This window comes from Rana temporaria, chromosome 1 (genome assembly GCF_905171775.1).
Source record: "Rana temporaria chromosome 1, aRanTem1.1, whole genome shotgun sequence".
NCBI classification, from domain to species: domain Eukaryota; kingdom Metazoa; phylum Chordata; class Amphibia; order Anura; family Ranidae; genus Rana; species Rana temporaria.
In genome coordinates this window covers 614,539,354-614,562,770 of record NC_053489.1, presented here as the reverse complement: position 1 = coordinate 614,562,770, position 23,417 = coordinate 614,539,354, and positions in this window count along the sequence as shown.

The following is a 23,417-nucleotide window of genomic DNA, read 5'->3' as shown; positions in this document are numbered from 1 at the left end:
ATGTGAATGGCGCCAAAAATGTGTCAAAAGTGTCCGATGTGTCCGCCATAATGTCGCAGTCCCAATAAAAATCGCAGATCGCCGCCATTACTAGTAAAAAAAAAAAAATAATAAAAAATAATAATTATTTCCCCTATTTTGTAGGCGCTATAACTTTTGCGCAAACCAGTCGCTTATTGCGTTTTTTTTTTTACCAAAAATATGTAGAATACGTATCGGCCTAGACTGAGAAAAAAAAAAAATTCAAAAAAATTGGGCTATTTATAATATTATATATTAAATAAATATATATATATATATATTTTCAAAATTGTCGCAGAGGTGATCAAATACCACCAAAAGAAAGCTCTATTTGTGGGAAAAAAAGGACGCCAATTTTGTTTGGAAGCCACGTCGCACGACCGCGCAATTGTCAGTTAAAGCGACGCAGTGCCGGAAGCTGAAATTTCACCTGGGCAGGAAGGGGGTATATGTGCCCAGTAAGCAAGTGGTTAATGACCAATTAAAAAAATTGCATTTTTCACGTCATGAAAAACGGTCGTGTGTACGCGGCATCACACATTTTTTAAGTGCTCCCATTGAAGTCTATTGGGTCCAAAATGTGTAACATCATTGGTCGGTTTTTTGCACGCATTTCAAGCTTGAGCATTTTTTTAAATATTCTTAACCAATTAAAAACTGGCTACTAGGTAAGAATGCAAGTTACGTGCGTTCTCACATACTTTTCAGGTGCTGCCATTGAAACCTATTGGGTCCAAAATGTGTGACATATTTGGTAATTTTTTTTTCGTTTTTTGGTATTTTTTTTTTCGTTTTTTGGTAATTTTTTTGCACACATTTCAGGCTTGAACTTTTTTTTTAAATAATTTTTAACCAATAGAAAGCTAGTTGCTATGTAAGAAGGCAAGTTACATGCGTTCCTGCACATTTCCGGTTCTCCTATTGAAGTCTATTGGGTCCAAAACGTGTGACGTCTTCGGTCACTTTTTAGACTTTTTTGAGCGTTTGTATACTGTGTATATTACTGTTTCAGGCTTGAACATTTTTTAGTCATTCTTGGTCACTAGGCAAGAAGGCGATTTATGTGGATTCTCGCACATTTTTCTGGTGCCGCCATTGTAGTCCATTGGATCCAAATATGTGACATCCTTGGTTGCTTTTCCACATTTCAGGCTTGAGCAGTTTTTATGAATTTTTTAACCAATGGAAAACTGTTTACTAGGCTAGAATGCGTTCTCACATGTTTTTTAGGTGCAGCTATTGGGTCCAAAATGTGTGACGTCTTTGGTTGCTTTTTGGACTTTTTTTGGGGGCGTATTTACACGCAGAGGCGATTAAGTTCGCATGTGTTGCGCTATATAAGTTTTCATTCATTCATTCATTTCATGCACTTTTTCTCTTTTTAACCCATGGAAAGCTGGTTACTAGACAATCATTTTTCTGGACAGCCGCACTCCACGCAATCGTTGCCTTCATTGGTAAAATCAAAAACAGCACTACAAGTCACAGCAACGGCAAACTGGACAGCTGACGCGTTTCACACTATTCCTAGTGGAATGGGAGGGCGGAAGCCACTTCAAATGTCACTTCCGCCCATAGCTCTTAAAGGAGAATTTTAATTTTTTTATTTTTTTATTAATTTTTTTTTTATTACATTTTAGTGTAAATATGAGATCTTTTTGACCCCAGATCTCATATTTAAGAGGACCTGTCATGCTTTTTTCTATTACAAGGGATGTTTACATTACTTGTAATAGAAATAAAAGTAACCCATTTTTTATTTGTTTTTTTAAAGACACTGTCAAAATAAATAATTAAAAGTAAAATAAATAAGACAACATTTTTTTTTTTATAGTACCTCGTTTCGACGAGCTCTCGTGCAGAAGAGAACGCATACGTGAGTAGCGCCCGCATTTGAAAACAGTGTTCAAACCGCACATGTGGGGTATCGCTGCGATTGTTAGAGCGAGAGCAATAATTCTAGCCCTGGACCTCCTCTGTAACTCTAAACTGGTAACCTGTAGACATTTTTAAACATCACTTATGTAGATTTTTAAGGGTAAAAATTTGTCGCCATTCCACGTGCGGGCGCAATTTTGAAGCGTGACATGTTGGGTTTCACTTTACTCGGTGTAACATTATCTTTTTATAATATATATAAAAAAAAATTGGTCTAACTTTACTGTTGTCTGATTTTTTTATTAACCGCTTAAGGACCGCCTCCTGCACATATACATCGGCAGAATGGCACCGCTGGGCACATGCACGTACCTGTACGCGCTGTTGTCCAGCGCGCGCCCGCGACCCGGTCCGAAGCTCCGGGACTGCGGGACCCGCAGACCCGATCACCACCGGAGTCCCGGGAACGCTCCCGGAGCTGAAGAACGGGGAGAGCCGTATGTAAACACAGCTTCCCCGTTTTTCACTGTGGCGGCTGCATCAATCGAGTGATCCCTTTTTTAGGGATACATAATTGATGACGTCACACCTACAGCCACACCCCCCTACAGTTGTAAACACACTTCAGGTCACACATTACCCCAACAGCGCCCCCTGTGGTTAACTCCCAAACTGCAATTGTCATTTTCACAATGAACAATGCAATTTGAATGCATTTTTTGCTGTGAAAATGATAATGGTCCCAAAAATGTGTCAAAATTGTGCGAAGTGTCCACCATAATGTCGCAGTCACAAAAAAAATCGCTGATCGCCGCCATTAGTAGTAAAAAAAAAAAATTAATAAAAATGCCATAAAACTATCCCCTATTTTGTAAACGCTATAAATTTTGCGCAAACCAATCAATAAACGCTTATTGCGATTTTTTTAACAAAAATATGTAGAAGAATACGTATCGGCCTAAACTGAGGGAAAAATATTTTTTTTATATATTTTTGGGGAAATTTATTATAACAAAAAGTAAAAAATATTGCATTTTTTTCAAAATTGTCGCTCTATTTTTGTTTATAGCGCAAAAACTAAAAACCGCAGAGGTGATCAAATACCACCAAAAGAAAGCTCTATTTGTGGGGAAAAAAGGACGCCAATTTTGTTTGGGAGCCACGTCGCACGACCGAGCAATTGTCTGTTAAAGCGACGCAGTTCCGAATTGCAAAACCTGGCCGGGTCGGGTCCTTTAGCAGCATTTTGGTCCGGGGCTTAAGTGGTTAAAAAATGTGTATTTTTTTCCAAAAAGGTGCGTTTGTAAGACCGCTGCGCATAATACGGTGTAACAGAAAGTATTGCAACGACCACCATTTTATTCTCTAGGGTGTTAGAAAAAATATATATATATAATGTTTGGGGGTTTTAAGTAATTTTCTAGCAAAATAAATGATTTGAACTTGTAAGCAACAAGTGTAAAAAGAGTCTCGGGGCTGAAGTGGTTAATATCCTGCGGGGTGTCACAATGACGTGGAGATCTTGATTGCTTTATAAATATTTTATTGTAGAAATTCTCATAGAATAACAATCTCTCGTTTGCCTGGGGCAAGTTTATTAAAGTTGACCTCCAGCCCTTCCTTCTTCTGTACTGAGATGGCTTACTCTGATTTCACTGCACACTGTGAGCTTCTCACAATGTGCACTGAAAGCTGCAATAGTCAGAGCCTGCCTCATTTCCCGGCTGGAGGTCTTCCAGCATCATCTAGCACTTTCCTCCCCAGCCTTACTGTCCCTTCCCATTCATGGAGGCTTACCATCATATGTGGGCGTTACCTGGGCGGAGTCTGCATGCAAATGAAGGCTGCCTAAAAATCCTGACCCATCCAGACTGACACCCGCCCACCAAGGCATTTTGATATTTGCATAACCCCTCCCAAGAGCCAACCAGCTGCTTATGTCACGGCTGAGGCTCGGTTTACATGGATCTGACTTGTGAGACCCTCAAGTCACATGACATGTGAAATTCAATGTTTCCCTATCAGATGCTGCAGAAATCACTCCGACTTTAGAAAAGGTTCCTGCACTACTTTGGTCAGACTTGGGGACACTTTCAGCCCTTTTACCGGCTCCTAAATCGCATCCAAGTTGGAAGGAAGTCGCATGCAAAGTTGCTGTTGCAGCAGTGTGAAGCGAGCCTAAGGGCTCCAGAGAGGAGTAATGAGACAGGGTGCTGTGATGTTATCAGGATGCTATGTACACCCCCCTGAAAGCCATGATGTGCCTGCATTGCATAGAGAAGCACAGAGACCCAGTGATGACATCATTACGTTATAAATAAGGTTTGTAATAAAAAATTGAAAGATTTTATTATAAAATATTAACCACGTGCTGGCCGCCCTATAGCGGTTTTACAGCTACAGGGAGGCATCTGTGCTCCGGATCACATTTATATCCACTTCCCGCCCGGTCAATAGACAATTGACGTCCGGGAAGTGGTTGTGAAATCCTGACTGGACGTCTATTGATGTCCAGCAGGATTACATGCAGTCTGACACCCTGCATCTCCGATCACGTGATCAGCCGTGTCCAATCATGGCTGATCACGATGTAAACAGGAAGAGCCGCTGATGGCTCTTCCTTATTCGCGTCTGACAGACATGAGTAGAGGAGAGCCGATCGACAGCTCTCCTGACAGCGGGGCTGCGCTGATTATCAGCGCAGCCCCCCCCTCGGATTCCCCCCCTGGACCACCAGGGAAGCCCACACTGGACCACCAGGGAAGGGGGCAGTAAAAAAAAATAAAAAATAGAAAGATGCCAATCAGTGCCCACACACTGACTGGCAACATGGCCACTGGGATAAACAAGTGATGCCCAGTAATGCCCTCAGTGCCACCCCTCAGTGTCCATTAGTGCCACCCCTTAGTGTCCATCAATGCCACCCCTCAGTGCCCACCTATCAGTGCCCATCTGTGCCACCCATAAGTGCCACCCATAAGTACCCATCAGTGCCACCCATAAGTGCCGCCCATGAGTGCCCATCAGTGTCACCTATGAGTGCCCAGTGCCGCCTATAAGTGCCCATCAGTGCCGCCTATAAGTGCCCATCAGTGCCGCCTATGAGTGCCCATCAGTGCCGCCTATGAGTGCCCATCAGTGCCGCATACCAGCGCCGCCTATCAGTGCCACCTATCAGTGGCGCCTATCAGTGCCCATCAGTGCCGCCTCACCGGTGCCCATCAGTGCCGCCATATCAGTGCCCGTAATCGAAGAAGAAAACGTACTTATTTACAAAAAAATAACAGAAAAAAATAAAAACGTTATTTTTTTCAAAATTTTCTATCTTTTTTTTGTTGTTGCGCAAAAAATAAAAATCGCAGAGGTGATCAAATACCACCAAAATAAAGCTCTATTTGTGGGGAAAAAAATGATAAAAAAAATTTGAGATGGGAATGGGGGACACCTATCAGCAACCGTATGCAGGCATAGGACACACCCCTTACCACGCCCCCTTAAAGGAGAATTGTACAAAAAATAAAAGATTGCTTAACTCCACAAGTGCTTTTTTACCACTAATATTCCATTATATTGGCTTTTGGAATTTACAAATGCAGCAATTTAGAAATCAGATGAAAGGTTTAGCACTGGAAAACACATTTCGATAGATAAAAAGTGCATTTTATATACATCTATATAGAACAGACCAAAATGAGGGACAAACGAGGAGGATGAGGGACAGAGGGACATTGCTCCAAATCAGGGACAGTTGGGAGCTATGGTAGCGGGTGCAGATGCACTCCCGAGTGATTATTCACAGCAGGAGCTGATCAGCAGGTACAGCAGGAGCTGATCAGCAGGTACAGCAGGAGCTGATCAGCAGGTACAGCAGGAGCTGATCAGCAGGTACAGCAGGAACTGATCAGCAGGTACAGCAGACTCAATGGCTGTCGACACTCACCCATCATCCTGCAGAGAGTCAGAATGGCGGTCTGCCTATGTAAACCAGGAAGATTGCTGTTCTCACAGAAGGGAAGGTATCGATCATGTGTCTCTGCAAAGCAGGGATATGGATTCATGTCTTCCCCTAGTAAAAACATCTCCCACAGTACACTAAAACACTGGCTAGGCACACAGTTAACCCTTTGATTGTCCCTGATGTTAACTTCTTCCCTGCCAGTGTCATTAGTACAGTGACAGTGCATATATTTTTTAGCACTACTCACTGTATTAGCATCACTGGTCCCCAAAAAGTGTCAAAAGTGTCAGTTAGTGTCCGACTGACCATCTCAATATTGCAGTCTGGCTATAAGTCGCTGATCGCCGCCATCACTACTATAAAACATTGAAATTCCAGTTTACTGTAATACTGTAAATCTCATAGTTTGTAGATGTTATAACGTTCACGCGAACCAATCAATATTCACTTATTGGGATTTTTTTTACAAAAAACATCTAGCAGAATACATTGGCCTAAATTTATGAAGAAATTAGATTTTTTCATTTTTTTTATTGGATATGTTTTATAGAAGAAAGTAAAAAATACTAGGGCACCTGGCTACTGGTGTTCCTACTCTCTTCTCTCTGCAGCAAGCAACTAAGTCTCAGCATCAGCAGGCAGCCGCCGCTCCGTTCACACATAGTGTCAGAGGCACAGCGGCGGAGGACTGTGTCTGTGTCTCGATTGCCAAATGAATGGAAGCAAGCAAACATTCATTGATTGGCACTGGTAGGCTGCTTTGATGGGCGCTGGTGAGACTGCATTGATGGGCGCTGCTGAGGCAGCATTTGATGGGCGCTGGTGGGGCTGCATTTGATAGGCACCGGTGAGGCTGCATTGATGGGCAGTGGTGAGGCTGCAATAATGGGCGCTGGTGACGCTGCATTTGATGGACACTGGTGAGGCTGCATTGATGGGCGCTGGTGGGCTGCATTTGATTGGCGCTGGTGAGGCAGCATTTGATGGGCGCTGGTGAGGCAGCATTTGATGGGCTCTGGTGAGGCAGCATTTGATTGGCGCTGGTGAGGCAGCATTTGATGGGCGCTGGTGAGGCAGCATTTGATGGGCTCTGGTGAGGCAGCATTTGATTGGCGCTGGTGAGGCTGCATTTGATAGGCACCGGTGAGGCTGCATTGATGGGCAGTGGTGAGGCTGCAATAATGGGCGCTGTTGAGACTGCATTTGATGGACACTGGTGAGGCTGCATTGATGGGCGCTGGTGAGGCTGCATTGATGGGCGCTGGTGAGGCTGCATTGATGGATGCTGGTGAGGCTGCATTTGATGGGCACTTCATTAAAAAGGAGGGGCTTACATTGGCAGGCAAAAGGGGTGGAGTCAGAGGTGAAGCCAGGGGGGGGGGGGCGGCAAGGTTTCGCCTAGGGTGTCAAAAATCCTTGCACCAGCCCTGTACACACCCCAATACGATAGGCTGTGCACACCTATGCCTAAGGGAGACATAAATATTCATAAACTGGGCCATTGGATTATCTTACATTATTGCCAGGGACAATCCCCACAGTAGGCATGAGAAAACAATGACACAGATCTAAGGGGAAAAAAACTAGAAAGCAGAGAAATCAGTCCATGTTCTGGCTGACATACAGCCCAGCAACACTGGAACCCCTTTCACATGGACGTTTTCCGATTGGGTCTGTCTGTTTTTCAGGTGGACCTGATCAGAACCTACATTGCTCTCTATGGAGCGGTGGATTCAGCACACGTGTCCGCTGCTAGACATGTGCATTCGTTTTCGTCCGAATTTCGGGTATTTTTGTTATCATTTTAACAAACAAAAACGAAAACGCAGAATCCAAAATCCGAAAGATCCGACATAAAAAATGCTTTATTTTCATTTTCATTGCTACAACAGTTCGATATAGATAGGAGACTCAACATGACGCTGACAATGGCAACCTGTGTCTATCGAACCTGTGGTCGAATGTGCTTAAAGTGGAGTTCCACCCATTTTTTTATGTTTGTCTGTGCTGCATGCCCTAATCTCATAGTGTTCAGAATGGACAATTTTTATTTATTTTGTTGCTTGTAAATACCTTTATTTTGTAGTCCTTCATTACTTCCTCCTCCTTATTAGCCTAGGCTATTAAGTCACAAGGCTATTCACAAGGGTTTCTGGGATAGGCATCATGTATTCCAGTAGTCCTTGCAAATAGCCTATTTGCATAGAGAAGGGGCGGCAACTTCCTCTGACACTCCCGTTCCTATGGAAACCTGACTGAAACCTATTACATCGCTTGTGCAGCACTGAGCATGTGCGAGATCTGCAAGGCTGAAATCCAGGAAGTCATACAGTCTGGCTTCATGATGCCCACACTTAAGATGGCCCCGGTCTATTTCTAGATTATAAACAAACTAAATGCTCTAACAACCTAACAAAATGGACCTTAGTTTACAGACTAACTTTACTAGACTACATTAAGCTTGTGTATTACAGGGGTATTTATATTTAGAAAGTGAAATTGTGGGTGGAACTCCCCTTTAACCTCAAAGGGGTTGTAAATGATTTATTTTTTCATAATAAGCATCCTTTACCTGCACACATTCCTCTTTTCACTTCCTCATTGTTCGTTTTTGCTCAGAAGTTGCTCTATTTCTTCTCTGTTCACTTCCTGCTTGTCTGATTGTTACTCACCACCGTGATGGGAGGCTTTACTGCGGTGGTCAGTGACGTGCTCGCCCCCTCCTGGGAACTACATCTGTGTGGCAGGACGCTCTCTACGTGTTAGAGACTTCAAGGAGGTGTGAATTACTGGGCGTGCCGCAATGCATATTGGTAAATGTAGTTCTTACATGAACGAGCGACGCAAACCAGGAAGTGAATGAGAGAACAGAATCTAGAATGCCGGAGGTGATATAGATGAAGGAATTTAATAGGTATTTACTCGTTTTTTTAACAGAATCATTACACTATTCTGTCTGTCTATCTTGCAGACATAAATTTTAGGCAAAACATTTTTTTCCTTTACAACTCCTTTAACTCTATTAGTCCAAGATTATTCGACATAGAGAGGAAAGATTCGACATAGAGAGGAAAGATTCGACATAGAGAGGAACGATTCGACATAGAGAGGAAAGATTTGACATTACAGAGACAGTGTTGGGGTAGACCATACGACATGAACAACGAAGATTCCACGAAGCAGAGAAAAACATACAAACGTAGAATCTGTCATTGAAGGCTTGTGGTGTCTGTCGAAAGTTCTAAGAAGATTCGACGGAGCAGCTAAACTGTACAACGCCGCAATCGTACATTTCCGGTCAAATGCTCGGCCCATAGGCTATAGAAGAATTTAAATGTTGGTTGACTAGTATTAATAATTCATAAATATAATTATTACTAGTGTCATACAACATTAGGATTCTTCTATAGCTTGTAGGTGGAACATTCGACCGGAAATGTACGATTGCGGCGTCATACAGTTCAGCTGCTTGTCGAATCTTCTTAGAACTTTCAACAGACACCATGAACCTTCAATGACAGATTCGACCTTAAAAAATTTGGATTTTCTGACAAACTAAACTAAATAAATAAAAACAAATTTCGGGGCGGCTGCATCGATCGTGTGATCCCTTTTATAGGGGGACAAATCGATGACGTCACACCTACAGGCACACCCCCCTACAGTTGTAAACACACTTCAGGTCACACATAAACCCAACAGCGCCCCCTGTGGTTAACTCCCAAACTGCAACTGTCATTTTCACAATAAACAATGCATTTTAAATGCATTTTTTGCTGTGAAAATGACAATGGTCCCAAAAATGTGTCAAAATTGTCCGAAGTGTCCGCCATAATGTCGCAGTCACGAAAAAAATCGCTGATTGCCGCCATTAGTAGTAAAAAAAAGAAAATTAATAAAAATGCAATAAAACTATCCCCTATTTTGTAAACGCTATAAATTTTGCGCAAACCAACCGATAAACGCTTATTGCGATTTTTTTTACTAAAAATAGGTAGAAGAATACGTATCAGCCTAAACTGAGGAAAAAAAACGTTTTTTATATGTTTTTGGGGATATTTATTATAGCAAAAAGTTAAAAATATTGTTTTTTTTTCAAAATTGTCGCTCTATTTTTGTTTATAGCGCAAAAAATAAAAACCGCAGAGGTGATCAAATACAACCAAAAGAAAGCTCTATTTGTGGGAAAAATAGGACGCCAATTTTGTTTGGAAGCCACGTCGCACGACCGCGCAATTGTCAGTTAAAGCGACGCAGTACTGAATCGCAAAAAGGGGCCTGGTCTTTTACCTGCATTTTGGTCCGGGTCTTAAGTGGTTAAATGGAGAAGGAGAATAAGGGGTTAAAGGGGTTGTCGTGCTCGTCCCCCGTCATCCTCTTTGGTTTCCAGCCTCGCCGTCGATTGACTACACTGGATGGATTGAAAGCAGCGCAGCCATTGGCTGGCGCTGCTGTCAATCACATCCAATGACGCGGCGCACCGGGGGTATCACGGGAGCGTGCCCGCAAAAGCTTTCCACCATGCGAGCTTGCTTGCATGAAGGTGGAAAGCTCTTGCGGAGGGGGAGCCATGACAGCACCCGAGGGACCCCAGAACGTGGATCGGGGCCACTGTGTGCAAAACGAGCCGCACAGTGGAGGTAAGTATAACATGTTTGTTATTTAAAAAAAAAAAAAATTTTAACTTTAGTGTCCCTTTAACCACTTCTATACAGGGCATTTTCACCCCCCTCCTGCCCAGACCAATTTTTAGTTTTCAGCACTGTTGCACTTTGAATGACAATTGCGCGGTCATGCAACACTGTACCCAAATGAAATATTTATGTTTTTCCCCCCACAAATAGAGCTTTCGTTTGGTGGTATTTGATCATCTCTGCGGTTTTTATTTTTTGCTCTTTAAACAAAAGGAGAGCAACAATTTTGAAATAACACAATATTTTTTACTTTTTGATTTAATAAATATCAAATTTAAAAAAATAAATAAACGATTTTTCATCAGTTTAGACCGATACGTATTCTTCAACATATTTTTGGTAAAAACAAAAAAATCGCAAAAAGCGTATATCGATTGGTTTGCGCAAAAGTTATAGCGTCTACAAAATAGGGGATAGATTTATGGCATTTTTATTTATTATTTTTTTTTACTAGTAATGGCGGCGATCTGCGATTTTTATTGTGACCGTGACATTGCGGCGGACATATCCGACACATTTTTGGGACCATTCACATTAATACAGCGATCAGTGCTATAAAAGTGCACTAGGGGGCGCTGAAGGGGTTAATATGTTCCCTGGGAGTGATTCTAACTGTAGGGGCAGGGGGACTCACAAGGGGAGGAGACCGATCTGTGATCCTCTGTACTGGGAACACACATCGGTTTCCTCACCTCTGACAGGAGGTGGATCTGTGTGTTTCTGTGTGACGCCGGGCACGCGCACCGGGTTGCGAGCTTTGCCGTGGGCGCGGGCGCCCCATAGCGGCCGCAATGCAAAGGACGTCATATGACGTCCACTCTGAGGGACAGACAGTTTCTGCCGACGTCAGATTACTATGGCTCGGTAGGGAACTGGTTAATAAGGCTGATTAGAGTAAATTAAGGGTTAATAAGGGGTTAAACAGTGAAACTATTTAATATAAACCAAACCTTTTTTTTGACAAAGTTTCTTTAGGCTACTTTCACACCTAAGCGCTGGGGGCGTTTACCGTCTTTTTTGCAGCGCTTTTTGGCCGCTAGCGGGACTATTTTAACCCCCGCTAGCAGCAGAAAAGGGTTAAAACCACCCACAAAGCTCTGCTGCAGTGGTGCTTTGCCGGCGGTTCAGAAACACTGCCCATTGATTTCAATGGGCAGGGGTGCTTTAGGAGCGGTCTATTCACTGCTCTTACTGCGCTGCAAAGATGTGGCTAGCAGGTCTTTTTTTACCGTCCTGCTAGCGCACCGCTTCAGTGTAAAAACCCTCTGGCTTTCCCATTGGAGTAAAAGAAAAGGCTCTTTCAAGGTGCTTTGCAGTCGCTATTTTTTGCGTTATATCGCCTCAGTGTAAAAGCAGCCTTAAACCGACTTCATTTGCAACTGGAAGTTCATGCCTTTGATCTGTAAATGAATAAACAGAAGGACAGATAAGATGCAATGTTTCTTTTTATCTCTCCTTCAGCTGAGCAATGTTGTTGATAAACATTACCGGCTGTTTTTTATTTTTTTACAGCTGTAAGCAGGAAACTGCTCTGTCCTTTTTACATGAATCATGGAAATGCTGGATTAAGATCATGTGGGGGGTCGAATCGAGATCACAATCTTTTAACGATTAATCATGCAGCTCTAGCTGACATCCGATCCGATCAGGTCCGGTCCACCAAAAAAAGACAGATGGAGATCCATTCCCCATCCGTTTAGTGGATTGGATCAGACGACAGTTGGATAGAAACACACAGACCTGTCACTTGCCTGCTCAGCGGGATCAGTGTACAGCAGGGCTCAAAATTTCAAGCCCTGAGCTTCTAGCCAGGCCTCAAGTGTTACTCGCCACCAGTTGCCTCACCTAACCCATACACTGCCCGGCCCCTAAAAACGCCCCTAAAAACGCCCTTGTAGATTATCTCTTGGAATGACACTGTTAAATGTTTTATGCCGAATCAAGTTACACAATTAAATATTACCAACAAAAACAAAATGGCACAGGGCACTGAGGCAGACCAGAGGGACATGGCACTGGGGCAAACCAGAGGGACATGGCACTGGGGCAAACCAGAGGGACTTGGCACTGGGGCAAACCAGAGGGACTTGGCACTGGGGCAAACCAGAGGGACATGGCACTGGGGCAAACCAGAGGGACATGGCACTGGGGCAAACCAGAGGGACATGGCACTGGGGCAAACCAGAGGGACATAGCACTGGGGCAAACCAGAGGGACATGGCACTGGGGCAAACCAGAGGGACATGGCACTGGGGCAAACCAGAGGGACTTGGCACTGGGGCAAACCAGAGGGACATGGCACTGGGGCAAACCAGAGGGACATGGCACTGGGGCAAACCAGAGGGACACGGCACTGGGGCAAACCAGAGGGACATGGCACTGGGGCAAACCAGAGGGATATGGCACTGGGGCAAACCAGAGGGACATGGACTTTTTTACTTCTGCAAATATTGCTCTCCCTCTTCTTACGTACAAGACTCCCTCCTCCTCCTCTGCCTTCTCTCTAGAACCAGGTCTTTTCCCCCATTCTCTTGCTGTCTCCTCTGCAACCCCCATCCATCCTCCTCTTTCTCTCCCTCTCCTATTCTACCCACTCTCATAATCAGGAGCCCCTGTGTGCGGCTTCACACTTGCATGTCCCCACTTCCCCCTTTCATTGTCGGGCAGTGAGGAGAGGAGCTGCAGCAAAGCGGGAGGGAGTACAATCCAGCACCGAGATTCACACACCTGCATAGCCATTGACACCACAACACAGCGCACACTGACACCGCACAGCATACTGCCGCTCTCTTGTCAGGGCAACTCTTGGTGAGCGCTGTGCTGCACTGCCTACCTGGGACACCCAGAGTGGTGATAATCGCAGTCCTCCAGCTCACTTGTTCCTTCCTGCTCTCTGCTCTCCAGCTACATTGGTCAGGTTGGGAAGCCAGGCTCAGAGAGGTCATACTATCAGGTCCCATGGCTTAACGAGAATTGTAAGAAGAGCACCTGTGTACTGCTCTGCATGTGTGCGGCTCACCCGACTACTTTTCCTGGGCACGCACCTTCCCTCTTCGGCCACCAATCGCAGCGTGGCTCTAAGCGTAGGCACAGATTGGACTGTTGGTCATGCAGAACTGTTATCACTCGCCAACAGCTTAAGTCCACTCGCCGAATGCTAGCAGGCGAGTGGAAATTTTGAGGGCTGGTGTACAGTACAGATCTCCCACTGAGCAGGCGGATCCACTTAAAGCGGTGGTTCACCCTTAGAGGGCACTTTTTAGCCTTAGATTCCTGCTCGTTTTGTCTAGGGGAATCGGCTATTTTTTTTAAAATATGAGCAGTACTTACTCGTTTACGAGATGCATCCTCTCCGTCGCTTCCGGGTATGGGCTGCGGGAATGGGCGTTCCTTCTTGATTGACAGTCTTCCGAGAGGCTTCCGACGGTCGCATCCATCGCATCACGATTTTCCGAAAGAAGCCGAACGTCGGTGCGCAGGCGCAGTATAGAGCCGCACCGACGTTCGGCTTCTTTCGGCTACGAGTGACGCGATGGATGCGACCGTCGGAAGCCTCTCGGAAGACTGTCAATCAAGAAGGAACGCCCGCTCCCGAAGACCCATACCAGGAAGCGACGGAAGAAGATGCATCTCGAAAACGGGTAAGTACGGATCATATTTTAATACAAATAGCCGATTCCCCTAGACCGAACGAGCAGGAATCTAAGGGGAAAAGGGATTTTTTTTTATAAATGGGTGAACTCCCGCTTTAACTGAGTCCACACAGTGCAAAAGGGGCTACGATTTAGGCTCAGAACAACTACTAAGCATTACTTAGGGTAGTCTTTCTACAATATCTAAAGACACCCGTTTTTTTCGGTTTGATTAGAGTTTGTGTTATACTTTAGGTTTATAGCTTGCATACTATCAGAGGAAATCAACACATTGGTTGGGCTTGAGAAGTCCAGAAATCTAGATCTCAGTTCAATGTAATATAAGACTGATAAGCTGTGGCTGCTCTTGAGAATAATAGTTCATTGGATCTCAAAGCTATGTGACCTCTTAAAAAAGATTAGCACCGTAGGACAACACTCATATGTTGTTCAGGCCTGATTGGCCGTATTTATCCAGCAGGTTGATGTAGAACAGTCACGCTGGAATACGTGGGCATTGCTGAGTATCCAGACATGTCTGGTTATCCTTCCCATTCCTTCTTTCCTCTTATAAGATCCATATCAGTCCATTCCGGTGCTCTGCACTAATGCATTTTATGATGTGCGTTAACATGCTTTGTGCTATGGCACCGCATTCAAATAAAAGGGCTGCCAATGCACCAGAGCTGTGGTGGTGTGCTGCAATACGTGTGCAGCAGAGGTGCATTGGATTAATGTACAATGGGCAATGAATGGCATCGCAACACGCTAACACAGGACTTAAAGTGGTTCTAAAGGCTGGACATTTTTTTATCGTAATCCAGCTGGTTCAGCAGGGACCAGACAAGTTTTGATCCATGTGTGGGCAGGCTGGTTCTACATAAGTTGATCTACTGATCGGATTTTGTACAAACAGCCTGCCGGGTTCTTCCCGATTGATCAGTGGCACTGGCTATAGCCGGCAGCACTGATCAGTGTATTCTGATGGTGGAGAAGGCTCCCAGTTGTGAGTGTGTGGATGGGGAAACCGGGTCATTTTTTTTTTCGGTGCAGCCTGCTGGTTGAAAAAAAGAAAAAACAAAGAAATGTATGGCCTACCTTACCTTAAAGTGATTGTAAAGGGCAATTCTATAATTCTATACAAAAAAAAAGCCTTCAGTGTGCAGCTCCCCCTGCACTTACCCGAGCCCCATCCCAATCCAGCATAGTGCATGAGAGCAGCAGTTCTCCCGGGTCTCTACCTCCTTATTGGCTGAGACACAGCCATTGGATCCCCCTGCTGTTAATCACATCCAGTGAAGAGGGAGTGGGGGGCGGGACTGAGCCATGGTCTGTGTGTCCCACAGATACACAGAGGGGACTCAGGAACTAGCACGCAATAGTGCCCCTAGAGCAAGCTTCTTGCTCTGGGGGCACTCAGCAAAGGGGAGGGGCCAGAAATGCCTGCAGGGGACCCAAGATGAGGAGGATCGGGGCTGCTCTGTACAAAACTATTGCACAGAACAGGTAAGTATGATGTGTTTATTATTTTAAAGGAAAAAATAAGAAACAAACCTTTAGAACCACTTAATTGCATGAAAGGCAAAAAAGGCCCAGTATTTGTGTTGTCCATTCACCCACCTGTATACTTACCTGAGCCCGATCTTGATCCAGTGCTGTGCCTGTCTCTCCTCTCTCTCTTCTCACAGAGGCAGCAGACAAAGCCATTGGCTCCTGTTGCCTTCAATCAAATCCTGTGAGCAGAGGACAGTGGGTGGGACTGAGCTGCGCTGTGTGTGTCTGTGGACGCAACTGCAGAGACAGTGGCCAGAGGTGCAAACATGCTGCAGCTTTGCTTCCCAGCAGGAATTATACCCCCTGTTACCTCCGGCAGGCGTATTGTCCACCAAGAGTGACCCCCTTGAATTGAATAGGACCACTCTGAAGGCGCCCCACAACTGTGTGCAATGCTTGCGGTTCGGATGTGCCAGTGCAGGGTTCAAGTGGTTAAAGCAAGCCGTGAGGAGGTGGTACAACGCCTCCTCACACCTGTTAAATGCTCTCTGAAGAGCGATCCAGTGCTGTTTAGAGGTCAAAGCACGTGTGAACGAACCCTTACTGCTATCTTAGGGCTTATTCAAACGTGCAAACAGGAGGTAGTAAAAGCAGGTACTTAAGCTGTGGTTTTATCCCCCTCTCAGTGCTGTACACATGCCACGACCGCATGCCGTTAAACCCCTTGTACGCATTTGGCGGAAGTGCCGATACCGAACGTGACACGGTTAAGTTGGTAGGGCTGGGGCACGGACATGCTGCCTTTTGAGGATTAAAACAGTGGTAAAGCTTCATGTTTTTTCACCTTAATACATCCAATGCATTAAGGTGAAAAAATACCTTCCACTCTCCTGCCCCCCCGAGCCCCTGTGTTACTTACCTGAACCCCGAATCTCCGTGGGTGCATACCATGTTACTTTCCCCCAGCTCTTTATTGGATGATTGATAGCAGCACAGCCATTGGCTCCCGCTGCTATCAATCAAATCAATGATGTGGTGCGGCAGGGGGCGGGGCTGAGTCAAAGCTAACCCCCTTGGTAGACCACTTTCCAGAGGGGGGTTAGCGGGGAGGAGCCGAGACACCCACCGAGGGACCCCAGAAGACGAGGTCCAGGGCCACTCTGTGTAAAACAAACTGCACAGTGGAGGTATAACATATATATATATATATATAAAACATACATAACATACATATATAAAAATTAAACCTTTTCAACCCCTTTAAAACAATTGATGAGCAGGGGACATATCGCCTCCCAGTCACCTGCCAAATGCCCTTTGAAAAAGCGATCCACCGCAGATCACTTTTCAGAGGGACAGCAGCATGCGCAATCGCGTGTCTAAACGAGCCCTAGTGAGATTTCCACTTACTTTGGGTCGGTTTACTAAATAATACAATGCACTGTAATGCCCCGTACACACGGTCGGTTTTCCCGTCGGAAAAAGTCAGATTAGAGCTTTTGGTCGGGAATCCCGACCATGTGTATGCTCCATCTGACTTTTTCCAACGGAAAAACTGCCTGAAAAAGATAGAGAGCTGATTCTCTATTTTCCCAACGGAAAAAATTCCTATCGGAAAAACCTTCTTCTGTATGGAATTCCGATGGGAAAAAAAACATGCAGGCTCGGAAACAGTTCGACGCATGCTCGGAAGCATTGAACCTCTTTTTCTTGCCTCGACGTAGTGTTGTATGCCACTGCGTTCTTAATGCTCGAAAGTTCAGAGAACTTTTGTGTGACCGTGTGTATGCAAGACAAGCTTGAGCGGAATTCCGTCAGAAAAACCATCCAACTTTTTTCCGAAGGGAAATCCGTTCGTGTGTACGGGGCATAACTCATGCGTTTTTGTGTCTTGAGGGGCAGTTCATTATAAATGGGCTATCAACGCACCTCAATGGACAACAAAACAAAACAAAAAAACAATAAGTCCTGCGTCATTTTTCTAAGCACAGTTCACTGAAATGCAGAGAGCATATATATATCTGGCATTGCAATGTGCTTTAGCATGTTCAGGCACACTGCAGATGTGCCTTGGGGTGCAATTAACTTTGAATTGCAATGCACCGCAGCACTGTGCTCGGCTGTAGCATGCATTATAAGAAGGGTCAGGGCGCAGGTCAGAGCGCGTGTTGAGATGTGAATAACGTATGTTCTGGTGATGACTGTTTCATGAGATAAGAAGTAATTGAAAATTTACAACAAATATGTATGACAGAGATTCTACACCTTTCCAACTTTTCTTTAAAAATATATACATATATATTTCTGTGTTTCTGATGAAGATGTTGTCTCACTTCCTGTCTGGGAAAACCGTTGTCACTAGGAAGGGAAGTGAGGGGAAATCACACAAATGGAGCCATAGATAGCAGTAAAACCCATCAGGAGTTCTGCTACTCCTTCCTCGCTATATCATCAACTAAAATCAGGGCCATCTTTAGCAAAAGGGGAAGCTGCCCCGGGCCCAGTCATTGTTGTGGGGCCCAAAAGCATAATTAATAAGTGTGTAGCGCCCCCCCCTTTAAAGTTAGTGGGGCGTTACGCTAAAGTTAGTGGGGAATGGGAGATTTCAGTTGCTCCCATTCACTAATTGTTAGTTTGTGCTGTTGCCAGTTCGGAACTGCCTCGTGGGTCAGTCTGTGTGTCCAGGGGTGCGTTGCCACCCCTGGGCGACAGTCGGCGCTATAGGGGTTCTCCCCAGAAGCCAATCAGGGTTTTTTTCCCCCTCTTTGGGCGTGCTGGCGGGGGATATATATCTGTGGCACCCGCCATTTTTTGGGTTGTTCTCTGCGGGGCCCGAGATCCAGGTGCGGCATCCACCTTCAGGGTGCGCGCATCCGCGGGCCCCGTCCTCGTGGTCTGCCTGGCCGAAGCTATGCACCTCACGGAGCCTTCTTTTGATGAAGAGAGGGATGCCAGCGGCTTGCTGGGTTCCAGATCCTAAGCTGGGAGCTGAACGGTGGGGGATTGGCTCGGGAGAACCTAAGTACAGAGGTTGTTTGCGAGGCCTGGACCAACCACCGGGGACAGAATATGACTTACTGGGAGGATTCGTTATCCTTACACTTTGACTATACTGAGAAATTTTATTAAGCCTGTGGCAGAGGCCTTGTTTCCTCCCAGTGATTTGATTATTGCAAGTGACCCTTCTGCTGCCAGGTTCAAGTTTATTGCCTGTCCAGGGGGCACTTACCCACCCTGGTGAGGGTGGCGACGTTTTGAATCGTCTGTGCTGAGAGCAGGCTTGCTCTCTATGCTTATGATATCCAAGGCCTGATGCTACAAGTTCTTCCTACTCATCAACCCTTTTCTCTACTGTGTGTCATGTTGATGTTGGCCATGTTGGCCTTGGAATAAAGCATTGAAAACTCACGCTACTGGCTGGACACTTGCTCTTTTTATCCACACTCACAAGTATTACCCCTAGACAGAAGAATTTGGTAACTTAATACGCCGATCCCAAATCAACCAGCGGCCCCTTCGTGGGTGAGCGCTACAAGTGAATAAGTGAATTTGGGTGGGCCCAAAAAAAAAATTGCGCAGGGTCCAATCAATATTAAAGACGGCCCTGACTAAAATGAAATGTTTTGTTTGAACATACAGTACACTTTTAGGACATCCTTAACATCCCTTTCCTATGTGACCCAGTGGGAGTGAGATCTTGGTTCCTCCACTGTGGGGGAGGTTCGGAGCAAGGCCTGGAAGATGGTTGCAAAACGTTCCTTAAAGGGGTTGTAAATGTTTGTGTTTTTTCACCTTAATGCATTCTATGCATTAAGGTGAAAAAACACCTCGCTGTCATGGGCCCCCCAGACCCCCTGTTTTACTTACCTGAGCCCATTCACCTGCTGTGCGCGTCCCCTGGTGTCCTCTTCTTCACTGAGTCTGGCCGTTGATTGGATAGATTGATAGCAGCGCACCCATAGGAGTCATTTGTAAGTTGGATGTTTGAAAGTAGGGGCCTGCCGTATATACTCAGCAGAAATTTGGGCCCTAGGTGTTGCCACAACACTGTAAGCCGTCGCAGTTAGTCTTGGTGGGCGATGGAACGCCCTGCTGTGAACTATTATATCAAGAATTGTAATTAGATGCCATTGTTGAACAGTGGTAGAAAAATTGGGCTTTTGGTGCTGGCGTTGGTGCCACAACACTGTAAGTCCTCACAGTTACTCTTGGTGGGTGCAGGAATGGGCCCTGCTGTGAAATATTAGATCAAGAATTGGAATTACATGCCCCTGTTGAACAGGGGCAGAAAAATTGGGCCTTAGACACTGGTTTCACAACACAGCAACCCCTCACAGATACTCTAGTTGGAGCGCACTAATGAGCCCTGCTTCAAAGTATTGCATCAAAAATTGTAATTACACGCCCCTGTTAAACAGGGGCAGAAAAATTGGTGCTGGTGCCACAACACTGCAACCCCTCACAGATACTCTAGTTGGAGCGCAGGAATGAGCCCTGCTGCAAAGTATTGCATCAAAAAATTAATTCTGCCCCTGTTAAACGTGCAGAAAAATTGGGCCTTAGCCACTGCCCAGAACCAAAAATGTTCTTACAAGCTATCAGCATGATCATTGAGGAGGAAAAGGATAGTCATTCAGCATAACAGGATAGTTATTCAGCATCAGCATTGGCAGTCTTGAAGGCATCTGACATTTCAAAAAATATTATTCAGTTACATCAGCATCAGGTGCTTGGTAGCTGGTGGTGATCCAAGCCTGATTCATTTTTATGAAGGTCAGTCGATTGACTGAGTCGGTGGAGAAGCGCACCCTGTGATCGGTTACAAAGCCTCCAGCAGCACTTAATGTGCATTCCGAAAGAACGCTGGATGCAACCTTACCCTTGTAACTTGGATCAAGGTGGGTTGCCAGTAATGATACCTCTCCTTGATAGCACGAATATGAGGATCCTTCCGCAGGCTTTGCAGGATCAGGGAGGCCATACAGCGTAGGTTTGCTGAGGCATTCGGGTCACTAAGGACGGCATGATTCGCAGCCACCTCGTCTCAGCCACGTACAAGTCCATGGGTTTCTTGGGACTGTAATTGATCCCTTGAAGACTGCTGCTGATGCTGAGTGCTAGGATCCACCTCCATGCTGGGCAGGTTGTATTCCTTTTGGAGGTCTGCCAGCCGAGCACTGGCATTATATGACCGTCAAAAAAGCACACAGGGTTTCCTGGCCTGCTTCAGGACATCCGGTAAGCCCGGGTACCTGCCCAAGAACCGCTGCACCACCAAGTTAAGGACATGAGCAAAAAAGGGCACATGGGTCAGTTGTCCCTGTCGCAGGGCGGAGAGGAGGTTGGTGCCATTGTCGCAAACCACCATTCCTGGCTTAAGCTGGTGTGGCGTCAATCACCTATGAGCCTGCCCCTGCAGAGCTGACAGAACCTCTGCCCCAGTGTGGCTCCTGTCCCCCAAGCACACCAGCTCAAGCACCACATGGCATCTCTTTGCCTGTGTACCTGCATAGCCCCTTGAACGCCTACGGAGCACCGCTGGTTTCCAAAGACACATCAGCACAGGAAGAGGCCACAGAGGAAGAAGAGTAGGGGGTGGGGGAGAGAGGTGTGTTACAATGACCAGTAGTAGCATTTTGGAGGCGTAATGTCAGAACAACCTCCAACACTACTGTACCTTGTCCTGCATCCTTCCCAGCTGCCAGCAGAGTCACCCAATGCGCCTTGAAAGATAGGTAACATCCCTGTCCATGCCTGCTGGACCATGAGTCAGCGGTAATATGCACCTTACCACTGACCACCCTGTCCAGCGAGGCATGGACATTGCCTTCCACATGCCGGTAGAGAGCCGGAATCGCCTTCCGTGAGAAATAGTGGTGTTTGGGAACCTGCCACTGAGGTACCGCACATTCCACAAACTCACTGAAGGGGGCAGAATCTACCAACTGAAAAGGCAGCAGTTGAAGTGCTAGCAATTTAGCTAAGCTAGCATTCAACCGCTGGGAATGTGGATGGCTGGGAGAGAACTTATTTCTGTGCTGCAGCAGCTGGGGCAGGGAAATTTGCCTGGTACAATCTGACGTCGGTGTACCGATAGTAGATTGCCCGCAAGTTCTTGGCTAACGACACCTAATTCTACACCTTCAGTCCTATCAGTGCAGGCTTCAGAGAGGACTGAAGGTATAGTAGGGTTGGAGATCCCAGCAGATGAGGAGCAAGGAGAGGTCCGCTTTGTTCTTTGGTGTGGGTCTTTAATGTACGCTTGCCAACGAACTGCATGGCAGGTCGACATATGTCTGGTCAAGCATGAGGTGCCCAAGCAGGTGATGTTTTGGCCACGCGAGATACGCTTGCGACATATGTTGCAAAAAGGAGCGGTGCGATCTGATGCACTTGTCTCAAAAAAGGCCCACGCCAAAGAACTTTTGGAATAACGCGAAGAGACAGCAGCGCCCTGTACATGCGGAGCTCTGCGTTGTGATGCAGTCGGTGTGCTGCTCTTAAGCTGGCCCCTGGAGGACATCCTGCCTCGATGGAGATGTGCCTCCTAATCCTCCTCCTCCTCTCTCCTATCAGGCACCCACGTGGAGTCAGTGACCTCATCATCCCCTCCCTTCTCATCACTGTAGAAAACCTGGCAGTATGCTGCAGCTGGGGGAACATGACTGCCAGATTGCTGTCCTTCTTGGGCACCCCCTCTCTCAGAGCTCACGTTACTGCCTTCCTCTAGCTGTGTACCATCATCGGAGCCTTCAAAACGCTGCACATCCTCCTGCAGCATGTACACAACACTGTGATCAAACAGTTCGGGGGACTCCTCAGGAGGACATGGTGGAGCTAGGGAAGGAGTGACTGATGCCATTGAGCAGAGGGAAGAGGCCACGTTGGCAGCTGCTTTGCCAGACAAAATACCCTGAGCCTGGGTGAGAGAGGATGAGGACGGCTTGGTCATCCACTCTACCAAGTGTTCGGCATGTTGCGGCTCAACACGGTCAGCTGCCGAAAAAAAGGACGAGCGTGTCCCACGGCCACGTGCTGATGAGGATGCACCATGTCCACGACCAGCAGCACTGTTGCTTCTAGACGCAGAGCCTGTTTGCCCCCTTTTATCGGCTCGTGATTCTATGTCTCTCCTTGTTGTCCTTACAGACATTACTAATGGCCTGCAGGGAGATGTAGCTGCACAAATACTGACAATACTTGCTGATCAGTCGCTGCCTGTGGAATTAATATGAGAACACCATCAAATGTATTTACGTAGCTTTAGGTGCACACTGTGCAGAGGACACAGTACACCAAGTGAAAATACTTGCAGACCCCTGCCTGTGGTATTTATATGAGAACACCAGCAAATGTATTGACGTAACTTTAGGTGCACACTGTGCAGAGGACACAGTACACCAAGTAAAAATTCTTGCTGATGATCAGTCACTGCCTGTGGTATTAATATGACAACAACAGCAATTGTATTCACGTGGCTTTAGGTGCACACTGTGCAGATGACACAGTACATTAAGTGAAAATACTTGCTGATCAGTCACTGCCTATGGTATTAATATGACAACAACAGCAATTGTAATTATGGGCCGTGACACGCCACTCGAATTTGGCGCGAACGGCCCATAATGTTCGTAATTCGATGAACGGTCGAACATACGATGTTCGAGACGAACATGAGTTTGACTCGAACACGAAGCTCATCCCTACTCCTGACTGTGTGAAAAAAGTTTTCTGGTTGTT